Raw genomic sequence first — 20,195 nt, forward strand, 5'->3', positions numbered from 1 at the left:
AGATGATTTTGCTCCATTTCCTCTGTAACTTAAGTGTGTGGTAACTGAGACAATAAGCTGCAGTAATCATGCATGTTATTCTTTGAAATCTCCTTATTAGTTTGACAATTTTGCAGTTTAAAACTGAAAATGAGAATGGAATGTGGACAAAACGATTCCTGATTCATCTTTCACATACATAAGTTTACGTTCCTCTTTTTTTTTCTCGTCGAGACGTATGGCCGAGTGGTTAAAGGCGACGTCTCAGAGACGTGAGGTTGCACACGTGCGGGTTCGAATCCCACAAGCTCACGAAACAAATTACTTAGCTATTTTACTTTTTTTTTCTTCAATTTTGTATTACATATATCGTCCATGTAGAAATCACATTCGTATATAAACGCACCTATACACACACACAGACACACACACACACCATATCCCTCTTTTTTGTGTTGGAGACCATATTGCTTCGACTGCTGCAAAATTTTGCAGGCTGACTTTGTCAAACTGATCATAATATGTAATGACGACGACGAAGGTGTTGTACTTTGAACAATTGTCTTTCAAGACCACATCATTGTTTTGTACTTTGATGACGTCATCACACTGAAAATTGTGATTAAAGGCAAGGTATCAAAACCAGCCGATTATAGGTTTTATGTTTACGGCACGTATTTTTCCCAAGTTGCCAGAAATGGCATAGCGACATCAGTAGTTACAAGGCCGCATTTCCGTCTAGCAATGCAATACATGTTCACGCGGCCACGTTGGTTGAGTGGGCATTGACTTTTCTCCCTGTAATATCTATACATTTCTTTTTTGCCTTACCATTTCCGTGGATGTCCCGTGGCCGAGAGGTTAGGGAAACGGTTTTGCATGCAAACTCAATTATAACTTCAAGGTGTCTATATCACATTCTTTTCTTTGTCGATCACAGATGACCGACATCTGATAACTCCAAGCGTATCACCTAACTCGTCAGTCTGACGAGTTTCATATCTCGTTTTCGTATGTGTTTACATACAAATACTATTAGGGCTATACCTGCTTATCAACAATAACCTTATTAATTGAAATTAATTGTCATGTAATGATTATTGTGATGATTATAATACATTAGGTGATAATTAAGATGATAAAATAAGCCAGTTTCTCTTAATTGTTCTAAAAAGCGTGTTGTCCTTGTTTTCATCTTCATTTAGCATTGTTATTAGAGCTGTCGTTGATCGCTCCAAAGATTTCTTTGCCCCCCCCCCCTCCTTTTTTGTGCGGATATATTATTCAACACTTTTGCATGTGGACATTTATCATTTGGTAATTAATATGTACTCGGTATACGGTGTTTCATATTTTTTTACTTTTTTAACTTACTTTCTTTATTTTTCACATAATTTTTAATTCAAATTCAGTTCACTTCTTTCATAATAATTATGAATGTTTGTTCTAAGATGAAGGATACCGCTAAATATAGGGAAAAAGATGTGCCAGTCAGTAATGATTACTTGCATTTACTCATCTTTCATACTCATGCACTCTGTTATTTCTTTCTCTGAAATAATCTATTAATTTCTTTATTTCTTATTATTCCACATTATTTGTGACTTTACTTTGTCACAATTTTTATCGGTGTCATTATTGTCATTTGGCTTGCATGCGAATTCACTCATAATTCCTCATTTTCCATCTTTCTCTTTCCTGCTCAACAGATTCTTTGATAGCTGCACTTGATCATATAAAAACATAAAACTCATCCTGCATGCACTCTTCGAAACTGATAAACTCCTAAAAATACATAAATATCAAAATTATCAGAATTTCAAGCTTCATTTTAAATATATAACAATGGTCATGTTTTATTATGCCTTTTGCAGCAATATATTGAAGAGGTATATTATGTAATCGAAGAAACATAGGTTCTCAATAAAGTATCAAATTTGAATTATTCAGAGATGAGTAATGACAATGGGAAGGATAACAATTGTGGAAGAGCTCCATAAATCAATAGATATCTAATGACAAATGGAGATGGAATCAATATTAAAGAATATGCGTAATTCAAGTTCATTATTACATCAGTTCTTGTGTGTTCACAAAAAGAGAAACACAGTTCGAACATGCGCACCAAATCTTACAATGTACATTTACATCTATAGAGTGCGGACGGAACATATACAAAAGAAAGAATAACATTCTCAAATTAATATATCAAGCATAATTATGTATATGAACATAAAAAGATGTTGCTGCATATGCATGAAGCTTGAGAGTGCTGCAACACACATTATGCTCAGATGGAAACTTGATGTATATCATACAAAAGAGAAGAGGTACTGCATGTACATGTAGTTACACTATTCACAGGACAGTAGAGAAAAAGCAAGAGAGAGAGAAGGAAATGGGTGTCTAAAATAGGTCGATGTAAGGAGTGCCAAGCCAATTAAGTCTCTAATAGAAGTCATACATATATGAAAAGGAAACAAATTAATCACAACATAAATGTGTGTAGAAAGCCCATAATATCAGCCTTTCGCCCCGTAGGCTTGTTACATATGAGAAAAGAGAAATTTTGGCCGACCGCCCCCCCCCCCTCCGAATCCTTAATCCACCAGTACTATAAACACATGTGCTAGCAAATTCACAAGAGGGGTGGGGAAATTCGGCCAAAATTGTGTGTGGTTAAGATAATTAAAAAGAAAGGTCATCGGCAAAACTACGGAGTGGATGCAGACGAATTTTCATGTGATGACTAAAAAAAAAAAAAAATGCAGCCAAAGGGGGAAAAAAAAAGGACGGTGGAGAGGGGCCAAGGCTAATTTGACTCCCCTCCCCCCCCCCCAAAAAAAAAAAAAAACACGCCACTGTTTTACAGCACCTTTAAAGGACTCTTAATTTTCTTTTGTAAAAAACAAACATCTCGAAGTAAAGAATTCCATATTGTAGGCGAAATGTAGACCGATACAGTGTATGAAATGTACATCCCAAGCTATTAAAGAAAAAAAAAAACAGATTATGAATATTATTTAAAGTAAGAATTTCAGTGCGTTTAATCATCTTTAGTCGAGTTGCAAATGACATGTGCATATTTAATAAGAGCAGTTAACTTCGAAGCGCCCCCAAGCCCTTCTATATTTAATCATTCATGTCTAAAGGTAGTGCTAGGGCATCCCGGTGGTCTAGTGGTTATGGCGCTGGTCTAGTAATCCGGAGGTCGTGGGTTCGAATCCCGCTTGGGCTGCCTGTGATCTTTTTTTTTCCACAGCAGCCCACAAACTGCACACTGCAGTTGCATGTGTTACTACGGATGGAGACAAATGAATAATCTATTATTTTAATATACAATGTTTGACATCCTTTTTGTAATCACTTTCTTTAATTGTACATTTAGAGACATAATGAATTATTATTAAAAGAAATCATATTTCTGTATTTTGTTGTGAGTTTGCATGGGAGCATACACGTATCATAATTTACAATTTTAGTTAAATAAAGAACATCTCATAACAGAACTGTCTAGTGATGGTTGAATGATTATGTCAATTTGTTATAAGTCCTATCAGTTATATGGAGTGCATTTCCCATGTTTATAAGAATCATACGTAACACATTCAAAGTGGGTTGAAGACAACAAAATAATAAATAAAAGAATAAAGGAGAATAGAATGAATTACAGTTTGAGGTGAGTTTGGCATGTCATAAACTGGATTAATGTTATCATCTAGCACAGATGCATATTTGATTATTTGTTGCATTAATTTCATAAAAATACATACATGTATAACATGTCTCAATCAACATTCAGAATGTTTGCAAAATGCAGATGAACATGTATCATGAACATGGTTGAAGATGAAGCTGGAACTTTTTGTTAATGGGTCTAAGCTACCATTTGTGACTCTCATAAATCTGTTTTCTGTGAAAATTCGTACAGCGAGCGAAAAGTTTCTGATATACACATTTTGACAGTGTGACACATTTGGTTATGCCCCCGACAATTTAGATTGACTCTCGCAATTATCACCGTTTACGAAAAATAAATCAGTGAAGGGCATGTTAATCCTCAGTCGATAACTATTACAACTATGCAATGATTATTCAACCATCTAACTTCATCTGATTACAGCATCATCTGAATATTGCCAATGTGCACTTAGAAATTTATCAAGATGTATCACAAGGTTATGATTACCACACAAAACCTTCAAGATTTATCATCATGAAATACATACCAATGAAAATTTAAAGAAAATCTAACATTCCATATCCACATGAAGCTTGCCTTGATATAAATGTCTCTCAGTAGTGTTATTAAAGTGTAGCAAAATTGTAATTACGACATCACAGAATGGAATGCATGTTTTCACCTTTAATCTTAGAATCTTCTTTCATGTTTCCACTTTACAATCACATTTTAATGTAGATATACCGTCCTTATGTTGTCGCCCTTCATCCCAAGTTCTCCCTTCTATCCTATCTGTAGATTGTCTTCTTTCCTAAGCCATTGTATTCACATTCCTTGATGATAAGCACGATGCTGTACTTTTTTTCTTCTCTGAAACAGTCCAGCTTTTCGCTACTGCATGGCATCAGTCATGTGAAAGAAAAGACAGAAATTAAGAACTTCCGATTAAAATCAAACATCATGATACAAGATACAACTTTCATTATGAGAAAAAGAAATCAGCCAACTAAGCTGTAGTTGAAATCATTTTGCTCTATTTATATTAAACATAAAACAAAATGGTATACAGGATCAAAGAATGTCAAAAAATACTGCTGTTCGTCTTTGATGCATATTCAAATTGTCTCGCCTTTTACATATTTTAATGATGCAAGATCTTATGTCTAGCACTTAGTAAGTCTCATGTAGAAATTAAATTATCATTCACATGAATAAATCTACATGTCCTTGTAAATAAGGCATTGCTTTGAAAAAGCTGAATATTACTAACTGCATTTGGGAAACAGTCTACGACAATCAAACTTCTTTATTATCAGATACTTTAACATCTTGATTAGACCTAACTCTAATTACCATTGTATTCACATCCGTTGATGATGTACACGACCCTGTACTTTTTCTTTTCTTTTCTGAGACAGTCCAGTTCTTCGCTACTACATGGCACCAGTCATCTGAAAGAAAAGAAAGAAATTAAGAACTTTTGATTAAAATCAAACATCATGGTACAAGATACAACTTTAATTTTGAGAAGAAAAAAAAAATCAGCCAACAAAACTGAAGTTGAAATTATTTTGCTCTATTTATATTAAACATAAAACAAAATGGTAGGCCTGTGCAGGATCAAAGAATGTCAAAATATACTGCTGTTCGTCTTTGATCCATATTCAAATTGTCTCGTCATTTACACATTTTAATGATGCAAGATCTTATGTCTAGCACTTAGTAAGTCTCATGTAGAAATTGAATTATCATTCACATGAATATAAATCTACATGTACTTGTAAACAAGGCATTGCATTGAAGTAGCTGAATATTACTACCTGCATTTGGGAAACAGTCTACGACAATCAAACCTGTTTCTTATCAGAGACTGTATCATCTTGATTAGACCTAGACTCTACATTATCATTCAGCTTTTAAAGGTATTAACCATTCACCTATAAAACAGTGGCATTGTCATGTGCATCATATTTCTTTGATACTGCACATATTTTCATGAAGTCTGTGCAAGAATGCAAATGAAACACGTCTGCTGTTTGGTATTTATCAAAAAAAAAATCACTAACCCGGAAGTCCTTGGCCTTAGGAATAACACGTGGCGAGTTAGCAGGAATTGACATTAAAATAGAATGAGAATAGATCTACTAAATAGGCCTTTGCCTCATGAATGTCTGGTCTAATTATAGACTAAGTGAAGTCTAGACCTTTCACTTTTAAGTTACACAGATTTCATATTACTTAGTTCTAGACTACATCTAAATCTAGACATCTAATACTATTAGATCTTGGCAACTTTTGTCTTTGTGACATGAAATTAACACGTCACGGATGATATTTCGGCGATGTCCAACAGGATGACAGTACCACCATTACTAAATCAGTAAGTTGACATAGATAACTAACATCAACTTGTTAAAGTACGTTAGAGATGGCACCATATACAATAACCGGTGACACTGACACTGACAGATCTAGCAACTACGTTTAGACTAACGTTAAAGAGTGAGACTCGCCATCTCAGTAAGTCGGCCAAAGACAAAGTCAATACAGGGCTAAGTCAGTGTTACTGTTATGTTAGGCCTAACAAACGTTAACGGTTACTCGGTAAGGTTAGGTTTACCAGGACTCAAGAGTCCTGGTTAAATCAGTCGAGGGACATTTCTTAGGAAGTCCTTCGATTCCAAGAATAAAAAGAGTGAAAGAACAAAGGGAAAAAGGAAAGAAGAAAGGACAATAGCTGCTGTGGAAATCGACAGCGCCACTGTATCACTATCAGTCAAGCGTAAATATATAAACGCCATTTGGTTGGGCCACATTCACAAGTTTTAGGGGAAAAAAGCCCCACCGCTGTGCTTAGGTAATCCACTCGAACTAACGTTAGACATACACTACACATAGTACGGTACTAGGGCTGAATTCACAAGTATACTTTAACACTGCACTGTACAGGAAAGCCACCTAACCTGTAGAGTACTCGTAGTGTTTAGGTAGTATCACTAGACCACATACTGTCATAGATGACATCTACACCAACGCTGCACACTGGCACTGGTCCGACGGTCCCTGACCAGGAAAAATCACTGTTGGACACTGACCAGTAACTTTTTCAGGAATGGACCAGTAAAGATTGGGGGAAAAAATGGGTGGACTCTACCTACTATTACCACTAGTCTAGATGTAGATCTAGAGCTAGACTACCGGTATGGCTCTGAACTGTGTTAATTTGACTTGGTCTTAGACTTCAGCTGATCTTAGTTTTAGTAACTGGTATTACAAGTAAAGTCTTAACTTAGACTTAATAGTTAGACTTGAAAGTAAAAGTCTAACATGTCTAACTTTATTCTTTACTCTTCCTTTGAGTTTTACTGTTAGACTTTTTATTTTTTTTTTTTTAGTTTAGTACGCCTACTTTGTCAATCTCATGATTTCATTTTCAACTCAAAAGTCAAGGCTTTTAGTGTCTTCGAGACTTTGAAATCTTGCAATCTGCATGTCTTGCACACAGACGTTACGACTACAGTACTCAGTAGTCTCAGAAGTAACGACATAAGTTGAAAAGAAACAATAAATAATATGATTTGGGATCTAATTTGAAATTGGATGGCGTTTACAGACTAGGCTTCATAAGCATCACGCGATTGAATACATGGGACTACACACTACTGCACTTAATGGTTATGGTAGTCCAACTGAAACTGTTATTTTGAGCATGATTTTAATAGGATTATAGCTTACCATTCACTTCACTCGTGGACAGTGGGCTGGCTTAGGCCGTCATTCATCTTTCAGAAGGTTTGGTTCTCACTCTGAGATCTGGATTAGGGCCAAAACCTAATTCTAGGCCAGTAAGTTGAACAAAGCTCAAAGTAATGCAACTGCGACGGTTCGTAAAACCCGCATTGCTCTTCACCGTAGCAATTCGGGTTTTACGAACCGGCGTATCTTTCGTGCGTCGGTTCGTGAAACTCCTTTTTCTCAATTTCTCGATATTTCGAGTACCGTCGTTTTTTTCTTTCTTTGATAAAATTAAGAATAATTAATTTTGTGATCTAAAATTTTGGGATTTGGTAGAGTTTTGAAAGCACTTTCATTTGGTACCAATATCTCGATTTTGAAAATTGTGACCAAAATCGAAATAGCGTCAGTTCGTGAAAACGCCGACGATATAGCACATGAGTTCGGCACTATCCAAACAAGGCCCTCGAGATCGACACATTAACCCCCATGGTGTGTCTGTCGATCTCTTGGGCTGTTTTCATCTATTGTCTGATTGTGTCGAACTCGTGGGCTGCCTGACTCGTGGGAGTCAGTCTCGTCGGATTACCAAGCAAAGTCTTGCCAAGCCGCGAGTTACCTTTTATGCGGCACGTGCGGATATCAAGGGGAACATTCAGGCGGCTTTCCCTCCTGCATGGTGTACGTGTTCGGCGAGCTGCGGAGACCAGATCCAAAACTGCCTTCCCCTCGTTACCCGGAGTGCTTTGATCCCCGCGACATGGTCTTATGATGGACCTACAGCCATTGTAGGTTCGTAGTCTTCTAGAGGGTGCTGCATAGTTATAGCACTTCGTGGGTTTTTCCCGTCGTGAGCCAGGTGATGCTGATTTGAGAGTAAATAAATTATCACAGACAGTATATAACTGACTGTGTCTAACGGTGTCACAAATTTCAAGTTTCTTTTGCTATCGCAGTTCGACCTTAGTTTATGATCATAGAATTTCCATTTCGTTCATTAATGTTTCGAGTGATTTGCACAAATTATGGAAATTATGCAAATTAAGATGTAACTCATGTAATTATATCTACAGATGTTTTGCATAATTGATGAAAATCATGATAACTGTTGAAACTATTTCTCTATAGCATACAGAGAATAAATCAAATCAAATCAAATCAAATCAAATCAAATCAAATCAAATTAAATCAAATCAAATCAAACTAGTCAAGACCAAGACTTCATAACTTCATATCCAAGTCAAATCTTTTAAACATCTTGTCCGAGCTTCCTATATATAAGACCCCTACTAAGCGCATCAGTGAGCTCTCTTATTTCTCTAATTGTATTTATTTTTATGATGATATTACAGTACATGAAATATGTAGGAAAATTCCCCTTCAACAGTCTCACGTAACCATGGCAACACCATCACCTTGTTAACATTTCTAGCTGACAGTTATCCCAATAATGATATTCATCCTCACAGTCAGTCTTATAAGAAAACTATGTAGGCCTACGAGAATTATTGCATGTATAAACGTAATACATACCATGGACATTATATATCACCAGCAAAGCAACCAGGGAGAATATCAGTGACAACAAAGTTTTCTTGTGTGCTCCCTGTGTTTAAACGGACAAAATGAAAATCATTTAGAATTGCGATACAACCGAAAAGTTAGGTATAAAACTAACTAATAAACAAACGAACGTATCTGCGAAAGTGTATAATAGTGGTTTGACTGCAGTAAATGTCTTGTCATCTATTATTGTCGTAGTCTGTTCTTTTTCTTTAATCTTTTCTCTTCCTTCCTCAATAGAGATTTATTGCCTACAAGTATTGACCCATTTACAGAAAGTCTTAATTAAAGATATGATTTTTTTTTCTTTTGTCAGCGGGGGTCGGGAAGGGAATTGCTAAAATCATCACAACAAGATCATAACTGACAGTCAATGAAATCTAGACTCTGGAACGATTAGAAGGTGTGTGAACGTGACAGCGTAAAAATAAATACATTATTGCGTATGCGAACGAGTAATTTGAAGAGCCAGAATTACTCATGCTACCAGACCGGCTTTCGACTCTAATACTGCATTTGCTCATTGATACACATCAAGTTCTATTCAACTCATTTCATGTCCATTCAATTTTTTTTTTATTTCATAAAAGCAATATAGCCATTATTTTATGGATAATGATTAAATGAGAGGGATACAATTTAAACAAAAACAAAAACTAATAGCCAGTTGCTTGAGGGTTGTGACTCCCTTTACAGAGATACATAAAGATAAAGATAAATTGACGTAAAGTATACGCAATGCTGCACTGAATATAAAACAGTAGATACACACAGAAGCAGAACAAATATGAATACAACACAAAACAGAAAGTCTTTAGCGTACACTGCTTTAAAACCTTGATGAAAACATGGTAACCCATAAGATTCAAATAGATGTTGTTTCAATTTTAACTTTTTTTTTTAAAACTCATAATACCTATGAGATTAGATTCCTGTGAAATCCATCATTGTCCATATTTTCGGAAGTTTATATTGCACTGAATTCATACATTTCATCTCAAGTTTTTTTTAATATAATTTGGGGCAATTTATGTACATGTACAGCAACAACTCACTCCCGTCCATTTTTGCTTCTATGTTTCAAAGAAATCAATTATTCCATGAGTATCCCACTCGACGCTCCAATGAATTTCATTTACCTCTTTTACGAACGATGTTTGCTAAGAACACACTTATTTACACTGGCCCAACTTACTGGAATTACCTGAATAATGATATAAAAAATTCCCCCTCTATATATTCATTTAAAAGAAGATTAAAGTTTTCTTTATTGCAATTTTATGATCCCACAGAATTGAATTAGCCTGTTGGCTTATTTCAATTCCTTTTCGAAGAACTTGGCTTACAAGTGATATACCGTATTTTCTCGTCTCTCTTGTCCTGAGACACCTACAGAGTAGGTTTGATTTCATTTATATTATTTCCGCATCTATTTCTCTATACTTTTCTATATAATGGTATCCTTTTCACGCATCCCATCATTTTTTTTCAATGAATTCTGTCGAGGATCACTGGATCTGTTCTGTCTTTCTGTCCGTTGTATTGTCTTCCTGTTATATTAGTCTTGTCTCGTTCTGTCTTGTCTATGAGTCCCCCTTATTAGTTTCGTCGTCCCAGTTTCGTTTTATGTTTACTCGCCTGAGTATGTATGTCTGTTTGATACTCTATCTTCCTAGTGGGCTTCCAGACTTTTTTCTTTTTTACTTTATTCCCAGTCTTTCTTCCCCTTTTTGCATCAGTTCAATTTCTATTGACATTCTGTACTTGAGGGGCCCACATTCTACAAGCATTGTCTTTTTAGTGGGTCCCTCCATTTTTCGATGTCTTACGTATTATGTCGTCTTTATCACTTCAGTCAATTTTCACTAAAACGTATTTCTTATTCCAAGGTTCCTCGATTATATTTTTCTCAATTTACTTTATTTTGACTATGCAACCTTATTCTCTGTTACCAAAGAAAGTGAAATGTTTATGTTCTTTTCGAAAAATGAAATAAAGCATGAATTGAATTGAAAGTCGGAATAACGGCAAAACAAAATGTTGTTTATAACGTGTGTCAAAATCATGATTCATAGAATGTGTTGTAAAATAATCGTTAAAAATACACGGCAGAATCAAATTAACATATTTATAAGGGATAGACAGCGAAAGGAGAAGATGTGTGAGCCAGATAATAGAAGGTGGTGCACAATCGAATAGTATCTTTTCTGGAGAACAGTGAGACGATTTATAAGTCATTTAAGTCTATGGCTCCAGACCAAACCAAGTTACAGTAATCTTGGTAAAACAAAACAAGGGCGTTATATTATTTTAACATGTCAGTAGGGTTTCCTTGGTATTTATACCACACGAAGCTAATACATCATCTCAACAGATACATTAATCTTCTTGTTGATGTGATTTATGTGATTTCTCCAGGATAATTTCTCGTCTATCACGATCCCAAATAAAACTGACTGAATCAACTCTGGAAATAACATTACCATTTGCATATATTAGCATATTAACATAATTATCACAGCTTAATTCCAGGGGACTGAACTATATATTTTGTCCGCATCCATTTGTAATCTGTCAGTCTTAAACCATCAATTACAAACTTTTTGCAGTTCATTATTCGTCATTTTGTTCAGTACAGTTTTGTCAGAATGAGAAGCCAACAAATTTACGTCGTCCGCATACAGTACAAAACATAGTAGATTGGATGCACTGATGATGTAATTCACGCAGATCAAGTCTAAAGTGGTCCCAATATGTTCCCTCATGAGGTCCCACATGTTAAAACATCTGAGTTGTTGACTTTGACCACTGAGTAAGCTTTCAAACAAATTATGTAGATTTACCTCGCAATTAATTGACGCCGATTTTGGAGGCCATGAATTAGCTCTTGCAGCTGCACGAACACCCTTATAATATGGGGCGCACGTCACGAGTTCGACACCCACGACTTCGTCCGCAAAATATCATGCAATCGTAGAAAGTGCCTCTATTTGACTTTGCACAATTTACACAATTTTGTTGTTTAGGATGAAATCTGTTTAGTGTTAAACCCATCTTGTTATCAATTATCACAAAAGCCCTGAAAGAACTGAATAAAAATATTTTTTATATTCTGTGACCTTGATATTTGAGAGGATGTGTCACAGTAACCATAACATTTTATCGGATCTAATCTCAGTTTTCATACTACTCACAAATCTCACCCTAGTTTGTCTATTTCTCAGTTCAAGGGTCGGAAAGGAATATCGATTCTGATGATAACAGATACCATACATGATTATGACAAATCGTATTGCATTTCATTGTGACATGTAATGCTCGGGGTACTCTAATATGTATACTACATCGATATAACACCATTTGATCATTTCTGAACTATCTTCTTATAAAATGTAACACGCGGGGGGGGGGGGGGGCTATCACGTTATCTACTATAAGTTACCAAAATAAGTAAGACATGAAAAAGCTCACCATGCTGCACAAGCTAGAAATCAGTCTTGTCCACAATTATCACGACTGAGTAATGATTTTTCACGCTTAACACCTCTCAGTCTCCGGAACTCTGAGACGTAAAATCAATCTTGCCCCTGGATCCTATACGACGCTCTCATTGCGTCTATCTTCAGTAGATCTCGAAGTCCACTCAGCGACAGTGTATCTGAATTGTTTCAGTGTGGGCCAAAGATTGAATCGTAATTTTTTTGATCTGGGCGTTGGTTTGCGACTGGAACAATGAGGTGTATCACGTGGACAGAATTCGTGCTAACGTACCTTATGTTTATGCTGATTAGATTGACATGTAGCAACAAACAGGTGGGTGTCCCAATTTTCATGTCTATTCAATCAAAAATGATGAAACAGATCCTAAGTAAACGATTGGTTGAGAGCAAACACGTGACCAGGCTTTTTTTTTTTTTTTTGCCTAACGTCGCTATGTGACTAGACGAGATGTCATCGTTTCATTTTCTCGCGAATAGGGTGATTTATTTAAAAAAAAAAAAGACAATGATCTGCTTCATTATTCTATAAACAGACAGTGCACACCATTTTGTTCAGGCATTAGTGTAACTACCAACGCTCGGTACCTTTGGCTGCGTAAGGTTCACATAGAAGTATTCGCTATTCGGTATTCGCTATTCGGGCCCCGAATACACCATCACCCGCACCGTCAACTCACCATCCCATGCAGTGAGGATTTCTTCCTCCTACATCCTAGCAAATCTTATTAACAATTTCTAAACTGCATCAGAATGTCAGTCTACATGCTTATTTTTGCTAAAGGGCAAATCCAGACCAAAATTGTCATTATTTCATAAACGAGAGACAGTATACGCTGCAAGAAAATCGAACAAGTTCGATTCCCACTGTGCTATACTTTTCGCAGCTATTCGGTACTTTCGAATAGTGCCCTCCTATGTGAACCGGTGTGAGGAAATCCTATCGTTCGATTCAAGCTATTTGCGTGCCCTCGAAAAACGAGCCCGAATACCCGAATAGTATACTTCTATGTGAACGCAGCCTTAGAAGCAATGAAAACACCCTCGATTTCGCCTCGTGCTTGTTAGACTGTTCCAAAGGTACATGTACTTTGTGTTGGTATAGTCTCATGATTATACTGCTGCCTCAATAATGTATCATTTTTGCAACTGATTGACAAATTGCCCTACATCGACGTAAATAAGCACTGAATTGATCAGTGTTTTAGTAGTAGCCATGATAAAAAATCATGGGCGTACATACTCGAGCAGGATTTGAACCTACGACCTCCTGATCACCGGACAGGCGTCATCTCCACTAGACCACCGACCTTTCGCCCGAAAGCAAGTGTTGGTTCTAATCCTTATAGCATGCAGCGGGTACTGCTTTGTTATTCAAATTCATGATTTTCTTCCGTCGAGAAAATGACGCCTGTCCGGTGATCAGGAGGTCGTAGGTTCAAATCCTGCTCGAGTATGTACGCCCATGATTTTTTATCATGGCTACTACTAAAACACTGATCAATTCAGTGCTTATTTACGTCGATGTAGGGCAATTTGTCAATCAGTTGCAATGAAAACATCTCGACGGAAGAAAATCATGAATTTGAATAACAAAGCAGTACCCGCTGCATGCTATAAGGATTAGAACCAACACTTGCTTTCGGGCGAAAGCTCGGTGGTCTAGTGGAGATGACGCCTGTCCGGTGATCAGGAGGTCGCAGGTTCAAATCCTGCTCGAGTATGTACGCCCATGATTTTTTATCATGGCTACTACTAAAACACTGATCAATTCAGTGCTTATTTACGTCGATGTAGGGCAATTTGTCAATCAGTTGCAATGAAAACATCTCGACGGAAGAAAATCATGAATTTGAATAACAAAGCAGTACCCGCTGCATGCTATAAGGATTAGAACCAACACTTGCTTTCGGGCGAAAGCTCGGTGGTCTAGTGGAGATGACGCCTGTCCGGTGATCAGGAGGTCGTAGGTTCAAATCCTGCTCGAGTATGTACGCCCATGATTTTTTATCATGGCTACTACTAAAACACTGATCAATTCAGTGCTTATTTACGTCGATGTAGGGCAATTTGTCAATCAGTTGCAATGAAAACATCTCGACGGAAGAAAATCATGAATTTGAATGTATCATTTTGTATAATATCTTTTTCCAAGCTGTATTGGGCTTGTGCCCTCCCCTTTCAGACACAATACACAGAACTCACTGGAATGTTTGTTGTTTATTCCCCCCCCCCTTTTTTTTTGGGGGGGGGGGTAGTTCTGACTAGGGCAGTGTCTTATTTTTCTCCTTTTTCGACTTGTGTGTGTGTGTGTGTTTTTCTCTTATGAGGATTTGCAGTCAGCAAAATCGAAGGTCACAAAATTCACAACTTTATTAAAAACAATTTAATGTCGGTATTTTCATTTGAGGGGTGGTTTTTAACCCAGACAATATGATGATAGGACGACACAGATAAACAGGAAGGAGGATGGTTACAGTGCAGGTAACGAGGTTCGAACAGACAGGCTGGCCACCTGTTTTTATGTAAATCAGCTGGTTCCATGTGAATTATTATTATGAGGTAAAGTTACGAGGAAAGAGTATGTGCATGCGTTGCCTCCTATAATTAAGCGCAAATATAAAATGTTTTTAATTCAAAGTGCAGCCGAATAATTCTTGGGATATTTGCCTTTTTGTTTTGTTTTGTTTTGTTTTGTTTTGTTTTGTTATCTTTTGTGTGTATTTTGTCCTTTCTTACTTGCAATTTTGAGTATAATTTCTAATGGTATAGATTTACTTTTAAAATGTATATTTTCTATTGCAATTTGTAACCTTTTCATCTGTACGAAAATCGGCCTTGATAAGTCATGGTCTTTTTTATTCCCACACATGCTAAGTATATCTTTTGCATTATTCCTTATGTTTTCAATGTAAACGTAATGTGCAATATGTTATGTCCGTAGGTATGTGTGTTTTGTATACTTATTAGCATGTGGAATAAATAAAATTGAATAAAATTGAACTGAATTGACTTCAACTGTGGTCTGTCCACCTCTCAAAAAATCTAGTCACTCCGACAAAGATTAACCCACATAGGACATGTTTTTCCTGGTTCATATTCAACATATAACTCGCAGTCACAGACCATGTCTTGAATATGAGCAGAGAAAATGGATTGTGTGGAATAAAATTGCCTTTTTTGTGGGAGTGAACTTTATAGAGCGGTGTATACCGAAAAGAGTTAAATTAATGCGACTCATGTGTGAATTCATTTTTTTTTCTCTACGTTTCTACTTGAGAAATCAAAACTATGTAGGCCTATCTGAAGACCATTTTCAGTCTGCGAGATTAATAAGAAGACTTTACTCTTTAAAACAAGTCATCTCTAATCTAGTTAGTTTGAGATAGTTGCGTACTAATGAAATTTCCAAAAGTAACACGGAAATGCATGGTAATAAACAAATAAATAAATAGATAGATAAATGAATTAACACACACACACACACACATATACATTTTTATATATATATATTACGTGTTATAAAAACATTTCCCACTTTCTATGCTAATACTATAGTTCGAAAACTATACAGTGTATATCAGATAAAACTAACATTGATATGAGTAACAGCTGAATAGTGTACAATTTAGTTGGTGGTGACTTGAATATGAAAACCTATATCAGTTTCGATAAATCCATGATTAATTTCAAAGTTAGGTTCCAGATTTTGGTCAAATTGTAACCCTCTGTACAAAACCTGAACTTTACACAGGAACCAATGACGTGTATGTGAGTGTGTACTTACAATGACCCTGAACAATGGACATGGATACCACCAGTTCAGAGCTCTGCTCCAAGGCACATGAATGCTTTATTAATTATTCATGATGGATTGCCGTGGGCACTGCACTGCTGCTGGTTTGCATTCATGGCAAAGGGTGAAATGCATGCACATGACATACACCACATTTCAGAATGAATAAAGACTAGCTGTGATAGTGGAATTCCTCGTTCATTATTCTTAATGCTGTATCCTTTTGTAAAATGTCAAATGTTTAATGAATTGGTTTAATAAAACTTGAAACTTGAAACTTAAATAATGAACATTCCAATCATGGCCATCGTTCAGGACCATTGTCTGGGTGTCATCTACACACTCCCATACACACCAACTGACTCCTGTGCAAAGTTAAAGTTTTGTGCAGAGTGTTGAAAATAGGGCAAATCTGAAACCTAACTGAAAAATAAATGTTTAATCTATAATGAAACTGAATTATGCTGTCATTGTGAAATTTCCTCCAGCACAATATTGTACACTTTTCAGCTATTGTTCATATCAATGTCACTGTTAACTGATATATAGTTTTTGAACTATTAAGGATCAAAAGTGGGAAATGTTTTTTGCAACACCTATCATATATATTATATAAGACAAGGTGTGGTAAGTACGACAAATCAGTATATTACCCAATTACACAAGCTAAATGAGAAGAAAACCAACGGCACATCCAGTTTGAGTTGACACGGTTGATGTGGGATAAAGCACGATTTTTTATTCTAATCTAATACAACATCAAAACAGTCCACATACACAATAGTCTGTGACAATATTTGAGTATTGCAAACACACTTTCTGTACTTGACAAAACATATTAAGCATACTTCATATGTGTTATCATTGTGGTACGAAGTGGTCAAAATCAATATGCAACGCTAATTCGTTGTTCATCTTAACATCTTTCTGATTATCACACTCGATTGTCTCTTTGAAATATCACATGTATGTCTTCTGCTAGGCTTGGATTAATGTAAAATAATCAAATTCTGTGATGAACAAATCATGTCAACAATCTCATGATTGTATCTTTCATTCTTTCGGTATCATCAAGATATTTAAATTACGTTCTCATTACTAAGCACGCATATTTTCCAAGAATTCTGATCCAGACTATGGAATGAAGCTTCTTTAACAGCAACTTTGCTTTTGCAAAAAAGAATAAACCTTATTATATTCCACATACTAAGAATGTTGCAATAGGATTGGTCCAGAGCTGATCACGTGATGAAGCGTAGTTTTGTCCATCATATCACCTGAGAAGAAAAGTTCGTTACACTCTATGTTAATAGTCCCTTTTGTTTCGCTGATCTCCACAGTCCACACAGTCCTGACGCAAGATGAGTACGCGCGAAATAAAAGTGCGTTGCACTGTGGACTATCATGTGACCTAGGTCACTTGATAGTACACAACTATCAACTTTCAACTTTCAACTTTCAACAGTGCAATGCGCTTTCACTTCGATGCCGCGCCATGCGCGCAGCAAAGTCACTGTTTTGTCATCTACGCGCACACGTAGCCTAAGCCCTAAGGATACCTAAAGACAGCTAAAACGGTTTCAGATGTGGAATAAAATGGGAATTTCTAGAACCCTAGATGTGGAATATAAAGCAAATAATCAACTTTTAGTTTCAGGCAATGAGACAAACTATCACTTCCTCGGCGATCTGACATGTCTGAATGTGTACGCTATCTTTCCTCAGCTGCATGCTTTTCGGAAAGATAGCTACATCCAGATCGCCGCGGAAGTGATGGTTTGTCCCATCACCTTCACCAATGCTGATTATTTATTTTGCTTACTATCTCTTTCCTCAACACTTTTCTGAGTTCCTCGAGAAGGAGAGATAAAGCACTTCTTCACTTTCAAAATGGTGTCCGGAACCAAAACAGCACCTTGTTAGGAAAGAGTAAAGGACTGTTTTAAAGTGCCTATACGCTGCAAGGGCACTAAGTGCTCTCTTAATTTTCGTTGTTTTTTAAGCGAAAAAATAACAACAAAGAGAGCAGTGTTGGGCAGTAGAGGAGTGATTACATCCCAAAACAACAACACAACAACAACAACAACAACAACAACAACAACAAACAAGCAAGCAACCAACCAACCAACCAACCAAACAAACAAACAAGAAACATCCAACTGCTGCAGCAGGGCCGGTGAGAAAGCCAGCCGCTGGCATTGCAAGCGTTATCTAAGGACTGCTACACTCTCGCTGTGGAGAAAATTCTGTATTTACATCCTAACAGTATCAATATCATTCCTTTGATAGCCTATACCAAGTATCTTGATTTGATCGAACTGGTACAAAACGTACAACATTTCATTTTCATTACGTACTTCTCTGCATATATCACTGCAGAACTATGTTTTTTTTATATTTTTTTTTTAAATATAATGCTACGTGATAACAAAATTGTCCGCGTATATAGCGACTGGTGTACACTGTCAGCAAGTCAGAGCCCCTATTCGGGAGTAAAACTACTAGGACCAGGAACGCTTCCACCTGAGCGATATTACTGCTGTATACAAGTAGTGGTGCACAACATACATATTGATAAGTACTTTTCAGGATATAACACTGCAGGACTAGGTTATACTCCTTGAAACATCCATCTACATTTCATTTTTTTTTCTTTTAAATATAATAGTAATGCTATGCATGATGACACGAATTTCCGTGTATAGCGATTGGACGGTATACACCGTCAGAGTTATATACCGTATACGGGAGTAAAACTACCATGTACTATGAACGCTCCTACCTGAGCGATATTACTGCTGTATTCAGGTACACCTCTTATGTATTATTTTAGCGCCCTAACACCGTCACTGTAACTATGCTACTGTGCTGTTTATTAACATGTAATTACGATTTCTCTTCTCATCCAGCCGATAGCTAACTAAAATAACATGAGATACGCGTAAATAATATATGGTAATAGGACGCTAATAACTACCACTTAGTCTAATTTATTGTCCATTTGCTTTGTGATACGATCACAAGTTGCATCTACTGTGTTGCGTCTCTTCTCCTACAAATTTATCAGTTTTAATTTACACTGGATAGAGAAAAACTATCAATCTGACATTTCCACAATCAAGACATACGTTTGATTCATATTTCACTCTGAGACAACCTTATATAAAAACATATAGTGACAATATGCAGACACATTGGTTCTTCATACCGAAAGCAATAGACATAAAACCAGCACTGCATGTCCATAGTTATTAGTTAAACAGTGGGATAGTATGATGCTAGAACCCACACCAAGTTGGATGATGTCACTTCCTTGGAGAGCGTTCGCACTGGCTTTTTTATATTTTCGTGTTATTTTCCTAAAAGAAGGGAAGTCCTGTCCTGTTTTATTTTTAATCTCTGAAAACAATCTAATGAAACAGTTAAAAAGAGGGCTGATATGTCTAATTGTGGGCCACACATAATCTTGGCACAATACTATTGGACCCAAGTATGCATACGCGTATTGAATTATAGCCTATACACTATGGTAAATACATGATTGCACATCCTTTACATGTTGCTCTTGAAAATGCTTGTCTTAACAAACGTGAAAATGTATTTTATTTTGTTTGTAACGAGATTTTAGAACCTATTCTGTTGTGTTGAATTGAGCTATATAAAAGCATATCATCATTATTTGCCTTCTTACAACTTACAATGCTGTAATAGTTTCATACGGTAGCTGAGTTAACTTTTAACGAGCTCTGATTATGCTCGTGAACTCCCCCCCCAAAAAAAAAAAAAAAAAAAAAAAAAAATGTTGAATCGCTTTCAAAAAGTTTATGTTAATAGTTTTTCTTTCAAACTGGCATAACGAGACTCGACTGGAAGGAGGATGTGAAGAAAAGTGTGCCTACCTGTCACTACTCTCTGAGCAGTGGCACTGCGCATCATGTGTGAC

Source organism: Diadema setosum, chromosome 8 (assembly GCF_964275005.1).
Source record: "Diadema setosum chromosome 8, eeDiaSeto1, whole genome shotgun sequence".
NCBI classification, from domain to species: Eukaryota; Metazoa; Echinodermata; class Echinoidea; order Diadematoida; family Diadematidae; genus Diadema; species Diadema setosum.